This window comes from Canis lupus, chromosome 3, assembly GCF_011100685.1.
Source record: "Canis lupus familiaris isolate Mischka breed German Shepherd chromosome 3, alternate assembly UU_Cfam_GSD_1.0, whole genome shotgun sequence".
Taxonomy (NCBI): domain Eukaryota; kingdom Metazoa; phylum Chordata; class Mammalia; order Carnivora; family Canidae; genus Canis; species Canis lupus.
The window spans coordinates 42,822,383-42,841,083 of NC_049224.1; positions in this window are offsets into that span (position 1 = coordinate 42,822,383).

Sequence of the window (18,701 nt, forward strand, 5' to 3'; positions counted from 1 at the left end):
TGGAAGGAATGGGAAGAGTGGTCCAGGGTGTGCAGGGAGTTGAGTGCAGGAGGCATGAGAAGGGAGAGAAAAGGAGCGTTGCCTGATTTTCTTCCTATTTCTGCTTTTGTCTTTCCCCAGTAGTCAGATAGATGGTGGAAATTGAGGGGAGGTCCATTGCTTCAGAGTATTGGCTGACTCCATGATGTAGACATCCAAGTGGCTCCATCCTTTAATTGACAGATTCTAATAGGCAATTAAAGCCATCTATGGGACCTAGGCATTCTGCAGAGATCACTTTTTTTTTTTTTTCAGAGGAGGGCAGTGGGAACCCATCAACCTCATGTTTGGTTTTGCCAACAAAAGGCATCGGAGCTGGCCAGTCTACTTGTGGGCAGCCATTTTTTGGCAGAAGACTTAAAGACAGCAGTCATGGAGAGCTTTTTTATGAGGATGCAGGGCATCCATAGACATAAAAAGCAGAAGAAATGCTTGTTAGTTATGGGGAAGGTGAAAGGCTCAGAAAACTGATTAGCGTAGCAGTGTGGTCAGATGGAAATGAAAGCTCAGAAGCATAATCGTTAATTGGGTGCTTACCTACTAATTTGAGCTTGGATGTCAGCAGTACTGCACTTCATTTCAAACCCAGGGTCAGACTTTAGTGCTACATCATAAATTACGTAAAGGCACAACACTAACAATTAGATAATTATGGAGACCCATGCTGTTGCAATTTAACTGGGCAAGTTCAGGGCAAACATGACAGGAATACTGTTTAACTCTCAGACTGCTGGCAGGTTTTTTTTCCCCTCAAAGAGACAAATGAATGCATAAGATGATGTGGCTGGCTGGTTGTTCAAAGCTTGTGAGCTCAATCATTTCTTTCCAGGTGCTAGGTTCATTGGATGACCCAAACAGACTCTGAAGAAATATTAAAGAAGTGTTAATTATACCTGGGAAAAATTCATTCTTAACATCCACACCAGCTGAAGCACCTGGGAGTAGGCTGGGTTCCAGCTCAACTTGAAGCTTAAGCTCAAAAGCAAAGCTAATTTTTATCATTATGAGACATTCTGTAGATGAAACATGTGATCTCTCAATTCCGGGTCCCTCACATTAATGTGAGGGAATGTGAGGGAATGAAAATAGAAGATTCTGGGGTCTGTATTTTATTGTCACTGCATTCATGCTGGTGAACAAGTGGCTAATTCCACTGATGAAGGTGTTTTCATGACAAATGTGAAGTGACAAGGCTGTGCTGGTGCTTCTGTGCTATAGACATCATGTGTTCCTTCATTGACATGAGAAACTTTGTGTGCTGGGTATGGGAGATGAGACATCATTAGACAGGCATTTAAACATTGGTCTGATTTCCTGTTGGAGTCAGAAGACGTGTTGGGGGTTGGCCCACATTCCTGTAATAAGGGTGTTATTTCTGGGAGAAGTTTGTTTTCATTGTCGGAATGTGAGCTTGAGAAAGTCAAGAGCCACGCCTTTATTTTCTCTCCATTCCCACAGTCCCAGCACAGAGAGAGGGGTTCATATGAAGAAACAACTGGGTCTGAGAGCTTTGGTGCAGGAATGAATAATTTTCCTCCAAGAGCAGTTTAACTCAAGTTTAGGTTTTAGAAACTCCTATTGCCTGACGAAGGAGATCCCTTTTTAACTTCCCAAAAGTGATTTTGAATAACTGAATTCTATCATGCTGTGGTGAGTTACATATCGATATGCTTTGTTTCTTCTTGTTCCAGAAGAAGACACAATGTGACCAGCCCTCCATCGGAGAATCAGGGACCATGGAGTTGAAAATTGTAGGCTTCATAGGGAGTTCAATATTGAGTCCCTTAGTTTTACATGTAAGAGAGTGGGGTATGCAGGCCTAGACCGGAGGGATGTGGCTCAGGGCAACGACACAAAGATAGAGGTAGAAAGCGGCTGAGACCAAAAATCTCCTTAGGGCTCATTTATCCAGCATTGAGGACATGCCACAAGGGAAACTGCTCTGTGTGTTTGTGTGTGTGTCTGTGTGTGTGTGTGTACCAACAGAGTAGTCTAATTCTAGAACTGTGCGAAGGTAGGGAATGTTAGAACCAAGCCTACCCCTGGGGAAGAGAGAGATCCTCTTCTATTAGATTCCATTCCTTGCCAGTGAGGGATGGTATTTTGGCAGGTGTCTCCCACATGATCTCTCCATGTCATAGGGGGCAGGCATCTAGAGAGTTTGCGGGCAGCACATGGCAGGTCATCACAGAGCCTTTAGGATGGACTAGAACTGGACAAAGAGAATAGGACTCATTGATAGAGCTCTTTTTTGGGCAGGAATGTAGCTAGGAGTGACCTTGTAAACCTGGAGAACACTTCTGGATTGCTGAGATTTATCACAGAAGGGAGGATTCTGAGGAGAGGAGAAAGACAGAGCTTTGTGAGGTTTGATCTGTGGATCATTTAATTTGAATATTGAAAGAATCCCTTCGTTTATACTCCAAGCTACTTAAGTGGGAGTATTAGTTACATGTACACCAGGAAACTGAAGTCTAGAGAAGATAGAACAAGGATGTGTTAGACTGTAGACTGAATCAAATCACCCCATCAACAAAAGGTGGTAATTTTTTTTTGTATGTGGTAGTAATACACAAAATGAGAAAGAACAGGGCTCTACTAAAACAATTCTTTTTTGGAAAGATTTATTTCTTTATTAGAGAGAGAGAGAGAGAGAGAGAGAGAGAGAGGAGGGACAGGGGAAGAGGGAGAGAGAAACTCAAGCAGACTCCATGCTGAGTGCAGAGCCCTACACGAGGCTAGATCTCATGACACTGAAATCAGACCTGACCCAAAGCCAAGAGTTGGCTGCTTCACCAACCGAGCCACCCAGGCACCCCTCTTCTAAAACAATTCTTATGCAGAAGAAAATGCCATCTCGTGGAATGCCATCTCAACACTTACTTACCTTGGCCAAAGTCCTTTTAGCCACATCACAATTTTTGTCCTCCCAAATTCTCCAACTAATGGGCTAAGTCAGGAAACCTACTTCTCTAGTCAATGTTATATGGACATAAATAATACTATGAAGTATATGCTCTTAATTCTAAAGAATATTACAAAAAGAGGGGCATCTGGGTGGCTTAGCGGTTGAGCATCTGCCTTTGGGTCAGGTTGTGATCCTGGGTTCCTGGGATTGAGTCCCACATCAGGCTCCCTGCAGGAGGTCTGATTCTCCCTCTGCCTATGTCTATACTTCTCTCTCTCTCTGTGTTTCTTGTAAATAAATAAATAAATAAATAAATAAATAAATAAATAAATCTTTAAAATACCTTACAAAAAGAAACTGGATTAGCAGAGTGGCTTTTTTGAACCATCTAGGAGATTTGTGAGCAGTCAATGGAGTATGTTTGGGTTTGCTGTGCATTGGTAGTTGGCTGTTAGTACATCAGTCAGGGGCTGGTTCTGTTTGGGAAGTTAATTCATAGAGGGGTCACTATAATTCAAAGAAGTCATGCTTTTCCTAGAGAAGCACTGTGTAGTACTTGAATAAATTCACGTCTGCTTTATTCAACCTGCCCAAACTCCATTCCTCAAGTGAGTTTATCATTAACTCAGCTAATTATATCACAATTAAATAACAAAAAAGAATAATGACTCCTTATTGAGCCCAGGAAAGTCACAATTTTCAAAGGAGAACCAAGCTGCTCTCTCTGATATGACAATTCTTCCCCAATGGTCAAGGTAACACTCACATTACTTGCTTGTCTTCCCTTGTGTTATTTTGCTACAAATGAGACCAAAAGGAGAAGAACTAGAAAAAGCAGTCAGAGTTGCGCCTTTTCTCTTCCCTAGGACACACATCCTTCCTCCTTTCTCATTTTCTCCTCCCTTCTTTCTCTCTTCTTACTGTAAGTAGCAGAGCAAAGTGCATGGTTCTGCACTTTGGTTTCAGTAGCCTATTCTACTTTGGCATTTTGAGGATTGCCTCATTCTTTCTAGTGGAGACCTGGCATTCTGTTGTGTGCCTGGACCATGGCTTATGAACCTATCTTCCAAAGATTGACATTCCAGAAGATTGCAATCTTATGCCTTTGAAAATAGTGCTACTCTGTGGACATCCTTGTGCATGTGCCTTTGAGCACATGTGAGGATAAATTACGGGAAGGGTACATTATTGGATCAAAGGGCATGTGAATTTTAAATTTTAGTGGGTATTGCCACATTACTCTCCAAAGGCTTGGCAGTGATTTGGGAGCCTAACTAGCTATCCAAAGACATCTTGAGCCAGAACTTGACCAAATGTAGTTTGTTCAGACACAAAAGAGAAAAACTCTAGGTAAGAGACTATAGAAGGAAGAAGTCCAGAGGTCTGTCTTTCAGGTAGAAGGGGGGGTGGTTGGCTTGTCCTGGAGGACCCAACAGCACAGGAATTGACAAGCAGATGAGACACATTAAGGCTCAGTGTAAAGAAATACTTTCTAAAAGTACTTGGCAAACGTGGATCTGGTTGTCTCAAAGGAAGTGAGATTGCCATTACTACACGTGTCCAAGTCAAGGCAAGTGGTATGTTTGTGTTTATGTATGTATTTATGTATGTATTTATGTTTGTATATGCATATGTGTATGCATATTTGTGTGTATGTTTATATGTGCACGCATATTTGCATGTATGTGTGTTTGTATGCTCACATATGTGTATGGGTATGTTTGTATATACATGTGTACACACACGTGCACAGGGCAGTTTTGCATGCATATTTGCATGTATGTGTGTTTGTATGCTCACATATGTGTATGGGTATGTTTGTATATACATGTGTGCACACACGTGCACAGGGCAGTTGTGTAGAGGGGGTGTGGGTATCAGATGAAGTGCTGTAGTAGATGACTTTAAAGCCCTGTTTAAGTGTCTGAGACACAGATTTAATGAATGAGATAAAGTATGGGAAATTATCATTTGCTTAAGATACAAATATTTGTTTGACTGAATTGTCCAAGTCTAAATACCCTCAGAGACCAACTTTACTGTGATATTATGTTCATTATTTCAGTGACATATATTGAGTGGGTAAGTGTCTTACGGCAAGGCACAGGTGATAGAACCGACCGACAGATAGGTCCTTCCCAGAGGGAGCATTCATAAGGCTCAATGGATGAGCAAGCGAAAGCATCAAGGCACAGAGTCAAGGCAAAGGATAGTAAAAAACAAAACAAAACAAAACAAAACGAGTGCCATGGGGAACACAGGCCACACCCAGGCTAGAAGGTTGCATTAGACTGAGATCTGAAGGTTGAATAAGAGTTTGCTTAGTGCAGGTGAACTCCTTGATGGTCACAGATAGAAGATTTCAGCCAGAGGCCCAAAAGTTCAAGGAACTTAACAATCTAGGGGTAGACATTTGAAGTATGGAGGCTTCAGGGAAGGTGGGTGAGAGCCTTACAGATGAGGCAGGCTGGAGGCAAACAGAGGGTGAAGGACCTGGGGGATTTTGTTCTAGGAGCAACGATATTTGAAGAGTTTTGAGCAGCAGAGTTACATGTTAAGATTTGTGTTTTATGGAGCTCCCCACAGCACCTTTGGAGATGTTTTAGGGCAAAGTTTCTCAATGTCAGTGCTACTGACATTTTTGATTTATGATTTCCTGCTTTGGGGGCTGTCCTCTGCATTGCGAGATATTTAGCAGCATGCCTGGTCTCTACCCATTAGCTGTCAGTAGCACCATCCTCTGCCTCCAGCTGTGACAACTAAAAGTGTCTCCAGACATCAAGTGTCCCCTGGTGTGTGTGTGTGCACGCGCGCACGCGTAAGCACATAGTGGTGGTGGTGGTGGTGGGATGTGAAACTGCACCCGGTTGAGAATATTTGTTTTAGAGGATGACATCACATGATGGCCTGAACTGATGAAAGGTAATGGCAGAAGTGTGGGTGGGTCAGAAGGTTACAGGCAGAATGAGCAGATCTTGGGCACAAGTTGACTATGTGTGGAGAGGGAGGGAGGGCTGAAAGATGAAGCTCAGATTTGGGGATTTGGCACATACACAAGTGGTAGGTGCCGTGATTTCTGAGTGTGGGACATACGAGTAGTTTTCCAGAGAACATGGAATCCCGTTCCATTTTGGAAATGCTGTGTTTAAGGGGGACATCCAAGTAGGTATCCAGTGGGACTGAGTCTAGGGTGCGGGTAAGTCTTGCAAGGATCCTAAATTGGGGGATGGCTGTGCTATGGCAGGCAGTTGCAAGAATTCTCCTCTGGGTCCCTCTAGTAACACGGAGGAAGTGTGCATCTTCGATGCTCGAGTGAGTGTTTGTGGCACTTGCTGGGCACTGTGCGCAAGAGTATGTGGCCAATTCCAGATGCTCAGAGTTCCTGGACCATTCACCAGGGCCACCCCACTGGAAAATGATCCACATGGCTTCTCGACTAAGGAGGGGTGGGTGGCCCTGCAAGGTTGACCTTTCCTGCTGCAGGCAGCTGAAGTGCTTCATAAGTGCTGGCTGAATGGTCGAAGCTATTACTCTAACTGTAATTTGTAATGGCTCTCTAAAGCTTTCGAGAGAGCTGGAGTTCGCTGGGATGAAAGGTGACTTTTAGAAGTCAGTAATTATACTTCCCAGTGAAAATGTGTCTTTGGCACGGTATGTAACTGTAGCATGCCGGGCACCCAAGAATTCACTCCTGGGAAAGGCTTATATTAATCATAGTTTCAATGCCCAGAGAACATGTTCTCAGTAGTTAACCATTCTCTTCCCCCCTCCTTAAAATGTGGGCCTTGTAATCAAAAGAAAGACACACCCTTCACTATAGCAGGGCTGCTGTACTAAATAAAAAATTATAGTTATTATACACGGACTTCATACCCAGCAGGGTCAAGTAATAACACATCTGGTAACCTCCATTAAAGAACTGAGTTATGTTCAGCTTGTGTTTTAATTAGCCTGTGATAAACAAAGAATCAAAGGCCATTCTGCTCTAGTGGTTTTTATATTTACGACTGCCTTCACCTGCACTTAGATACAGGTTTATGAAGTGTAAAAAAGCGAAGAGTTCTAGTCCCACTGTCTAGACCATTTACTGTAATAGATCAGTTAGGAGGCTGTATTTCTGAACTGGCCAGATGTTTACAATGGCCTGCAGAGCTGGCCGGCTGCTTGGTTTACCGAACTGTTCAGGACAAACACAGTCTCACCTCCCAAGAAAGGATCTGGTACCAGCACTTTCAGATTGCTCAGATTCCTTCAGAGTTTGTGCAGAACGTATCAGAACCAAGAGAAAGAATTTGGTAACTTCTGAGCTGAGATCTGAGTCTTCCTGAATGGTGGGAAAAAGTTACAGGATCCAGCGAGAAAACCTTTTTTAAGGGGAGGAAGTCTAGCCAAGAAAGACAGCTGCTGTGGCCCACCTCACCAACCTGCCAGCTGAGATAAATACTGAGCCAGTTTATGTGAAAGACTAAAAAATTTTCCTATAAAGTCTTCTTCTGAACTTTAGTGATCTCCTGGGTATGTTCCATCTCTGTAATTCTCATGTAAAAGATTAAAGTATTGTTCTTTTGAGGTTACCTGATTTGGCCTGTTTAGTTGGCCTGGAATAAGCATTCTCAAGTGACCCTGCTCCTTTCTGCCTCCTTGGAAAGCTCACTACCACCTTCCTTGTTTCTCTTGTGGGGGATTCTGTGTCAACTCCCAGGATAGGGGCTTGACTCACAGATTTAGTGCCACTTCTGAATATTTTCTTCCTTTCAACCACTTAAAAATAAAAAAAACAAAAAAGCACCTTAAGTTTGCGAGCATTATATGCATGCAGAAAAATGCAAAAATATCCAACTGGGCATATTTTGTAACCCCCACCTAGTTCAAGAAGTAGAATATCCACAGCACCAGAAACTCCCTGGGGTCCCTCCTGCAATTACTTTCCTTCCCTTATTACCCAAAAGTAACTCTTGTGACCTCCAAGCTATAATAGTTTTGCCTCTCTTTGAAGTTGGTATAAGTAGATTTAAACAGAATGTACTCTTTTGTGTCTGACTTCTTTCATTCAACATTTGTGAGGTTTATTGATGTTGCATATAGCTGTCCTTTTTTAAAAGCAATTATGTAGCATTCCTTGGTGTGGTTGTATACTCCAATTTACTTATTCATTATACAGTTGATGCTAATTTGTCCAGTTTGGACCTATGATGAGTAAAGAAATGGACATTTTCGGACATGTCACTTTGTGCTCACATACAAGCTTCTCTCTTAGACCTGTCCAGCCAACTTGTGATTTCACCTCTGACAAATCAGTCTGTTTTGTAGGATCTGTTTCCTTCTCTTTGAAGCCTGTTAATGAAATCAGCCTTGATATACCCTCTCTTCATTGTATCACCCCACCGTTAGTAGAATGTTTTAAGCAAGCTTGTCATCTGCAATCTCCCTATCCTTTCTCCTTGTTTTCTCTTTGTGAGCATATGTTCACAGGAAGCTCCCTGATATTTGAGGAGCCACATCACATTCTTCCTTCAGGTCAGTAGTTTTGACAGCGTGGTCTGTAGAGCTGTAGCATTGACATCACCTGGATACTTGTTAGGAATGCGTGTTATCAGGTCTCTCCCTAGACCTACAGAATCAGAGACTGTGTTTGGAGCACAGTGCTGTGTCTTAAGCTCTCCAGGGATTTCCGATACCCCATAAAGAACCACTGTTCTAGTCTGCTTTCCTCTGCCACCTTTCCCAGCTTCTAACATGGTAAGAGACACTTGGTAGGAAATTTATTAATTTACTTATCATCTGTGCATTCAACCAATACTTGTTGGGCACCTGCCATGTCTTGGGTGACACTGTGCTAAACATTCGGGATATGAAGATGTATTAGAGATGGTCCTTGCTCTTAGGAAGCTCAAGGTCTGCAAATGGATATAACACAGTATGATGGATGTGCCGAGTCATGAGAAAGAAAGTGTTAACTCTCTTGGGGAGGTCAGGGAATGTTCCACTCAGGAGGTAAGTCTTGGACTCAAATAGTCTGTTGACCTAGAGTGTTAAATGGAATGCCCCATAAGTGAAAACTAATTAATACTGGCAAATTGCTAGGAGCCCTATAGATATGGGAGGGCATAGTGTTATCACTTATGAAACCCAGGTGATTGGAATATAGTAGACAGCCATTAAATATGTGTTGAATTTCTGAATGAATGGCTAGCTTCCTCTATGCATTTTTATCTGATTTCTCATTCACTTCAATGTGCATTTACTGAGTGCTTGCTGTGTGATGGGAACTCTGCTATATGCTGGGTTAGTGAGGTGAGTAGAAACAGATCCAATAAGGGCAGTAGAAATAGACACAACATCTATACTTCCAGAGACTGGTGGTAGTTGAGGCCGCTAAGGGGACATGTTTGAATGGTAGAAGTCAGTTCACAGGTTCACAGGAGGTAGTGTTTACTTCACAGTCTTAGCTGGTTCCCAGCAAGCAGTTTCAATACTTCTGATTGGTCAGGTCCATTAAAATGTCTGTGAGGCTGGAACAGGCCTGTGTGTTTGATCTTCTTGTACAGAGAAGTAGATCTACTCAGTTCTTTAGGGTGTTTTTTATAAGATTTACGGGCCAGGAGCCTAGGGGGCTCAGTCAGTTGAGTGTCTGACTTTGGTTCAGGGGTCTGCCTCTGCCTCTCCCCCACTTGTGTTCTGTCTCTCTAAAATATATAAATTTAAAAACATTTTTAAACCAAGATTTACAGGTTCTTTTGATGGCAGGACAAATGTACCAACACTCACATAGATGGAAGGCACAGCTCTTATGGTTTAGAATGAGAGAAGGCTGCCAGGCAGGGCCACACAGAGGCTTGAACCTGGGGACAGGGCAGTAGCAAGATGGAACTGCTGGAGTCATTTCTGTATCTGAGCGGGGTGGGGGCTCTCTTGGTTTCATGGGCTCCATGTAGATTAGCTCATTTGGATAATTCTGTGACCCTCTGAGTATAGTGGCTGCTGCTGGTTATCTGGTACCTGGCCCTGGAGCGAAGAGGGCAGGTGCACAGGTGGCCCTGGGCAGGGAGGGTTCCATTGGGTAAGTGGTGGGAGTGTAGATTTAATCAGCTTCTCAAGGGGAACTTTTCTAGCCTGTCTAGGCAGGGCCTGAAAACCAAGTCAAGACAGCATTTGAAGAATATATTTACACAGGAAGGTTTATAGCATGACCAAACCCTCTTCTGCTACAGTGAAGCACTTGTGCAGCTTTGGGCTAGCTGTCCCCTTATCTCTGTGCCAAACATTCCTATCTCTGTTGTGGACAGTTTTTGGTTTTCACATAGTAGGAGAATTAGGAATATTCTACTGGTATAAGTGAGCCTATAATTTCATGTACCTTATATGCAACCTTTGTAGCCTGGTGAGAGTGATGGATATATTAAAAATAAGTTCTGCAGGCCTCATATGGGGCTTCAAGTTGAAGTTATCTGCTATGGAAGATGTCCCCCAAATAGGGGTGGCCAAATGCTCCTCACTTGTGTTGTCAGAAAGCAGCCCAAATGCAGAGGTGGTACCTGTCGTTCTCTCATGGAGCTTCTATACAGGGCTTGTAGGAGAGCAGATAGTAAAGGTGAGAAACCACTTCATCTGTGGGAAAGATTCCAGTTAACATCATTGTGGCCATCGAGTGGTACATTTTTTTTTTCCTGTAGTGAGCCAGAATAAAATCTAGGGAGGCATAAGAAAGGTGACAGATCAGAAATGAGCTGCTACTTTTTTTTACAAAAAGGTTTTATTTATTTGGGAGAGAGAGAGAGAGAGAGAGAGAGAGAACATGAGCAGAGGAAGGGGCAGAGGCAGAGGGAGAAGCAGACTCTCCATCAAACAGGAAGCCCGATGTGGGGCTTCATCCCAGGACCTTGATTCATGACCTAAGCCGAAGGCAGACCCTTAACCAACTGAGCCATCCAGGCACCCCTGGACTGCTACTTTTGGAAACTTTTTTTTTTTTTTAACTGCGAGTTTAGTGCAGATATTAAAGGAGTGGGCAGGGGGTTTGTCTCCCCTAGAAGCTCTGCTGAGAGCTCTGTCATCTGGGCGTATCTTTTTCACTTGAACTCCTCCCATGCCACAAGGATCTTTGCCTCTGCTGTCTTCCTCACTGGCTGGGCTTGTGAATGCACCCACATGAAAGCTGGCTTATTGGGCTAGACACTTGGGAAGACCAATTATTCCACCCAAGCCTCCAAATGACCTGTTTTCCCAGTGAAACTCATGCCCTGTTGGAACTGTCCAAAATATAGATATGAAGTTCATTTAGAGACCGAAGCACATCTATACTAAAAGCATCAGTTGTCCCAGGTTACAAAGGTAAAGTGGTGGTATGTTATTCTTGGTAGATTTGCTGTCTGAAAGCCCAAACACTTCCATCCTTTCATAAAATCCTGATGCTGTAACTCATTGTTTATTTAAAAAAAAATTCAACCTGCTTCTACATTAAAAAAAAAAACACAAAACATTGCCACTGTGCTTATTTTAGCAAGTTTCCTTTTTAAAAAGATAAAAATCGATCCTCTTCCTTGCACAGCTGATGTCCTGGGGGATGAACTACAGGAATCATTGTTAAATTGCTGCTAGTCTGTCTGCGTGATAGAAAAGGTCAGTGTTTTTCTAGAAAGAAAGCCCTCTGCTTTCCTCTTGGGAGACAAGAGAATGCAGCAGTGGTAAATTACTGGATTTTGTGCCCAAGTGATTGCCAGGAATAATTCTGCTCCTTGAATGGAAATACCCCTCCTCTGCTACATTTCTTTCTTTTCACTTCTCATACTCTCAACTTAGAAAGGGTTTCCTTTGGTCTGTATCACTTACTTATTCTTGCTGAACTACCCCACCCCCTCAACTCAGTAACATAGGAGGTCAGCTCTAGAGGTTGACTCTCAAGAGTTCAGATCTAAAATGCTACTATATTGGGGCACCTGGGTGGCTCAGTTGGTTAAGTGTCCGCCTTCAGCTTGGGTCATGAGCCTAGGTCTTGGGATCAAGCCCTGCATCCAGCTCTCTGCTTGGTGGCGAGTCTGCTTCTCCCTCTCCCTCTGTGATCTCTCTGGCTCTCATTCTCTCTCAAGCAAATAAATACAGTCTTTAAAAAATAAATAAATAAAATGCTACCATATCAGCCAGGATATACTGGGTTACATCAAGGTAATAAAGAAACTTCCGTCTCAGTTACTTAAAATCACCAGTGTTTAATTTTACTCACAGTGTCTACTGTAGGCCAGCAGGGGTGGCTGCTCATTGGGATTTTTAAGACCTGTGCTGAAAGAGACCCCTTCCTAATACTTGCTTTTATGACCACTAAAGTCATAGAGATGGAGTAAAGTGAGTTGTCCTCTACTCTTAAGCTTTGCTTGAAGAGATATACACACTTAGGTTTCATTGGCCAAAACAAGGCATTTGACATGATTACCTTCCAGATGCCCAGAAAGAGAAAAGTACTGGGATGTTTGTGAATAGTTCTAATGACCAGTGGGACCATCGATCCAACAAATTAGAAAGGTGGAAAGAATCTGAGAGGCCATCTCCCCTAGACTTCTTCCTAAGGGAGACATCTTTTCTGTAACTCATTGGCCTTCTCTCCATGCTCAGCCTCTGTTGAGGCATCTCTGGTGAGTGGGATCTCATTACTTCTCAACATGGCCATCATCCTTTGGGACAGCCCTTGTCTAGTCAGGGCCACTAGGGCTGTCTGGAGCTTGGTTTCGTCCTCTGTGACCCTGACTGTGCAGCTCACCTTGCTGAGTCTCTGTTTCTCCTTCTGCAAAATGGGAATAATATTATCCTTATTCAAAGTTGAATTGAGAATTCAATGAAATGAAGTCTATAAAGCTCTTATATGGTTGGCACACACTCCATAATAGACAAAGGCTTGTTCCCTTCCTCTTTCTCTTATATAGCTGCTAGGGGGTGGAATGTGAAAATGTTTACAAAAGTGCTCTGCTAATTGTAGATGGTTAAAATAAAGTAGTCAAGTGACTCTGAGCCCAATTTAAAAACATACCCATCATTGAGCAAAAGTGGCTATGGAAAATCTTTGAAGTCCATTGGCCTATATGAATATTTACAAATTATCCTATCATGTCAGACATTTATTTATTTAAAAATGGATGCGTTTTATTTTTTCTTTACTTCTAGCCTGTTCCCTGGAACACATCTCTGTCTCCATCTTCTACTCTGAATTATTCTTTGTGTCTGTTTCTCTGTGGTGTTCACTGACCAAGTGGCCTGTATTTACTGAGATCGTAGCATTTATTACATGACATTGCCTGCAACTTTAAGTACCAGGGGACTCCTTCTGAATATCATTGCATCCACCCTTGCTTTTTTAAATAAATGAATGGATAACATACACAAAGCATCTCTTATACTCCCTAGCACTTAGTGAGTCCCCAACATATGATCACTCTTCTCCCTTATCCTTGGGTAATCTTGGAGGTCAAATGGACCTCCACTTCTCACTGTTTAAGCTCAATATGCTAAATGAAATTCAGAAACATGTTGCTTGTCAATGCCCTTCATAAAATATTACCATCATTTCGGACAAATGGTTCAGAGGACATCTGGCTATTCCCTGTGAGTTATGATGATCTAGCAAAGCAATGGCTATTTGAGGAATGGCTAAAGGCATTCAAGAACAGTGGATAAGCAGAAACTACAATGGGATCAAGAGAATGCCACAGAGGAGGGGGGCAAATATCTTTCTGACTTTTAAAAATATATACAGATTGATTTACATAGTGCTTCCCTTCAGAGGTACTTTGTTGAGTGAATGCAAACATGTATGCCTTTACAAGTTAATTGGATGATAAGCGTGGAGAACAACTCTGAAAAATTGTTGCTTTGAAGGAAACAAAAGACACAAACTCAGCTCAGTGAGTTACACTGTATTGTCAGCACTGGGCAATGCCTTACCGATTGTTTAATCTGACCCTCTACTTTTCATATGAGAGGACTGGGGTCCAGAGAGGTCACAACAATTCAAATTGAGAAATAGTGATTTAGATGTCCATTCTGATTTTCTCAATTTTCTGAAGGTGGATGAGGACCCTGGGGCTAGTGTCGGAGTATATTGCATAGTGACTTCCACCAGGGCTGATCTGTATTGGTCAGACTTCCATCTTTCTGGTCGTTGGTTCAGGAAGTGGGCCTCCAAAAATCCTCCCCTGGAGAGACAGTGGCACATGAGAGACAACACCCTCCGAGATTACCTCTGGACCTTCTAGCTTGCCTTTGTGATCTGCTTTAGCTCAGGCTGCCCTGTTTCATTCAGGTTTTAGAAACATCTTAGATTTGGGCTTTTAATCAAGAGGCACAGCGTGCAGAAAATTCTTAGTTCTTGGGTCAGTTGGTTTCAGGAGGAAAGAAAAAATTCGTGCTGAGTGTTCTAGTGTGAAACGATGCCATAAAAATTGATTATGTGGAAGTGATCACAATCTGGGCCACATCATCAGAGGGCATTTTCTCCTTTATTGTACATTTTTTATTTCTTTCCTTTTTTTCTTTTTCTTTTTGTTTTTGTACTAGCTCTAGGAAAGGACCCCTTCCTGTAGGAGTTTGCAGGTGGTTCGGGTGAGAGTCTTCCTGACTTCTCTCAACCACCGAATAGGAGGGATGTTTTACTCTCAGAACCTGCAGGACATTTATTTTATCCATGTTCCCTGTATGAGCCTGTCACTTTTTATTTTGGTTGAAGGTGATCGGGTCTGTGCTGCAATTTCACATGGTAGAGTATGAACCCCTTGGAGATGTGTCTCTGACTTGCTCTTGAATCCCCTAAGTGTATCCTCTTAGAAGTGGCTTTAAAAATATATCTGAAAAGCATTTAGCCATGTCTTATTGTTTGGTTGTCCAAAATAAATCGGTGGCTTCTGCTGAAGCCCATGTACATCTCAGCATGCAGCCTTCACTGCAGGGAGACTGGGGGCATGTGTGCATTGGAGATATTTCTGAGTCTTTCTGAGGACACTGGACCTTACTATGGCATCTTGATTAATACATCCACTGCTTAATAAAACATATCTGGTGTATGGCAAGGCATGCAGTAAGCACTCAGCACACTTGGGCCGAGGGAGTAGCTTGCTGGATAAAATGTATGGGAAATCAGTGTCTCAAGGTGTATCTACAAGAGATGGGAAATGCAAGTTTGATGAGGCCACATTACACATTGCCAAGACTATGGATTCCAACCAGTGGTATGGTGGTAAGTGTTGAAAAGGCTTTCTGGTAGTAGGAATGTATGGAAAAGCCCTTATATGTTGCATTTTGTGGTTGTGGTGGTGTGAATACTGTCACCATGGATGATTTCAAGCTACTGATGTGGTCACTAGCTTTATTTTTTATTTATTTTATTCTATTTTTTTAAAAGATTTTTATTTATTTATTCATCCATGAGAGACACAGAGAGAAAGGCACAGACATAGGCAGAAAGAGAAGTAGGCTTGATGCAGGACTCAATCCCAGGAGCCTGGGATCACAACCTACGCCAAAGGCAGATGCTCAACTGCTGAGCCACCTAGGTGCTCTGGTTACTGGCTTTAGACTTGTGAGAAGATGCACATATTAGTCTCTTCTAGCCTGTCTGTGACTAATCTTCTTCCTTTTTAGGATCATAGGTCCAGCCAATGCAATAGGACACTGCAGTGGTAGTAGCCAAGGTTGAGTACAGTCTGGGGATTTTGAGGGCCTAATTTTCTGTGTCTCCATCAGACCATCCTTCTAGATGGTAGGCTGGTGTTTCTAGGTTCATGATCTTCCCAGCATGGAAGGTGTATGGAGCATTTCTTTTGGTCATGTTTAATTCTGTGTCTATTGCCCAGACACAGCCAATAAAGTGCCCAGAATTAACAGCTAAACACTTGGTAATGAAAGCTGCCTACATTCTGAATTCAAACAGATGCTGGAAATTCACAGGAAAAAAAGAAGTCATTTGCACCAGCTTTTTGATATTATGCAGAAAGCCAACAGCATCTTTATTGGATTTGAATAGATATGCTTCTAAAAACAAAGTTAGGTCCAACTGGTCTGGGTATATGACAGCAACAATACAAGTATCATTAAAACTGTGGAAGTTCCTACCTACAGTGGCTGCTTATCTTCATTCACTTCATGAATGCTATCAGCATGAGCAAAATGCTTAGGAGTGTTAAATAAGAGGACTCAAGGAAACAGGCCAGGATTCAAGACTTAGTATTGTGACCTTTGGCCTCCATTGACCTCAGTATGCTCATCTATAAAACGCTCATTGTTATCATCATCATCATCTCCTAGGGCAGTTATGAGACTTTCAAGTCACTAGGCACATATTAAGTCCCCAGTGCTGAATTGGTAATGACTAAGGATCTGGGATTCCTTAGTAACAGTAGAATCCTTGTGACACTTTCCTGGTTAGTTCTGCTTTAGTACTTCATCTTTATCTTGAATATTCACATTTGTGAAGCAGGCTACATTATTGGAGTTGATGCTTACAATAATCCTGTGATATAGACACTTCCCTGATAGATTACATCCAGTAAACCAAGGTGCTCACACATAGTGTTAAATGATGAAGCTAGGATTGCTCATTCAGGGATCTTTCTGCTGTCCCTCTTCATGCCCAGGGCTGACCTGTGCTAATAGGAGGGTGGGAAATGTCACAGGACTGAGACCACTTGGACCAAAATCTTCTAGGATGAAAGCAACAGCTCTCTAAGGGAGGTACTATGTTCTTCAGACTTGGATGGTCATCTGAAGATGATTGGGAAGTAGAGACATTTGTCTCGAATACAAGGGTCAGTTGATAGTTATTCGTGGTGGTTGAGAATTAGTTATAACCACGTTACTTTTTTTCCTTGAATTAGGCTTTTCTTCCAATTATCCCACATTGTTCACAATGTACAATTGTTAGGGTGTCTTTTTACAACAACAATACCTAATTTTATCACTGTATTATTTAATCCTATGGAGGAAAGTTTGTAGTAATATCTCCGGACCCACAGGAAAAATTAGATTAACAAGAAGCCTAATTAAAAGGCAACTCAAGTTGCACATGGTGGCTTCTGTCTGAAAAGTACACTACAAAAAGGAGTAAAAATAACTTTATTGTGTAGAAACTGACCAATAGTACCTCAAGGTCAACATAACAGTGATAGGTCATGTTGGTATAGTGTATACCCTTGATATGGTGTAATGAGAATGGCACTTTGCCTCTGTGGTCTTCCTTCTCCAAGCTCATAACTTTAGTTTAATGGTGAGAAAATAGTGGACAAATCTCAATTCAGGGACATTCTACAGAATAATGGGCCAGTATTTATCAAGACTACCAAAGTCATCAGAAACAAGGAAAGTCTGAGAAACTGTCACAGCCAAAAGAAACCTAAGGAGACATCATGACTAAATATCCTGGGTATGATCCTGGACCAGAAAATGAACAGTAGGCAAAAACTCAGGAAATTGAAATAAAGCATGGACTTTGGTTATTAATAATAATGTATCAATTTTAGTTTATTAATTGTGACCCATGTGCCATATTGATGGAGAATATTAACAGTACGAGAAACTGGGTGTGAGTATTTGGGACTCTGTACATTTGGCAAATTTTCTACAAATCTAAAGTTATTCTAAATTTTAAAAATCACAAAAGTTAAGCAACTTAGCCTTGAGACTTGCTTTACTTATTTATTCATTTATTTATTTTTAAGAGTAAAATGAAAAGTTATAATTATGAATATACAATTCTTTAAGGAATGAAGACTATAAATATACCCCTTGGTTATATACTTTGGACAATTCAGGCAAAGAGATAGAGGTGTGGAAGAAGCAGGAAAATGAAGAGATGTTGAGAGAGAATGGAAATCAGGAGCACAGAGGAGCAGGGCAGAGAGAAGGACCTGATCATAGACTGAAAATAACTCCTCCAGGCACAGAACAGAAGCTCAGATACCAAACCCCATCCCACCACAAACAGGAGAAACCTAAAAAGCTATGGTTGAGACATGGAGACCATGTTTCCATCTTGGGTCTACTCTGTCCTTGCCTAGTCCTTTAGCACTATAATCAAAAGCCTTATTGGTCCTGAAGTTGAGGGCTGTTGGTCCCAGGAGTCACAAGTTCCTTCCTTCTGCATCATATAAGCCCTTTCAAAATAATACTTTATCAACAAATGAATAATTAGAAAATGAATTTGAATGCACATGACTTCCTGCAACTTTATAATGAAAAGAATAATGCACTGGAACCTCAGCTGTCACCTAACAAAATTTAAGGGAAAGAAGATGTGAGCATTCTAGTGCTTTCTTAAAACCTATGCATGGGCACAGAGCATTTTTAAGTTAGAAGGACCTTAATCAGAGTCTTTAGCTGAGACTTGATGATGTCAGGAACCTATGCTAAACCTGAATACCATGTGCCTGAGTTTTGCAATGCCTCTGAGCTCCACTCACCTTTCATCTGGGCACAAAATACTGTACTGTTCATTGTCTGCCAGGGCCTCAGCATACTAGCAAACATGCCAACAGAATTGCATTTGAGGGGCTTCTAGGTGGCTCAGTGGTAGTGTCTGCCTTTGGCTCAGATTGTCATGATCCTGGGGTCCTAGGATCGAGACTTGCATCAGGCTCCCTGGAGGGAGCCTGCTTCTCCCTCTGCCTATGTCTCTGCCTCTCTCTCTGTGTGTCTCTCATGAGTAAATAAATAAAATTAAAAAAAAAGGAATTGTATTTGAATTTGTATTTCTAGGCAGTGGTTTTGTTTATTTATTTAT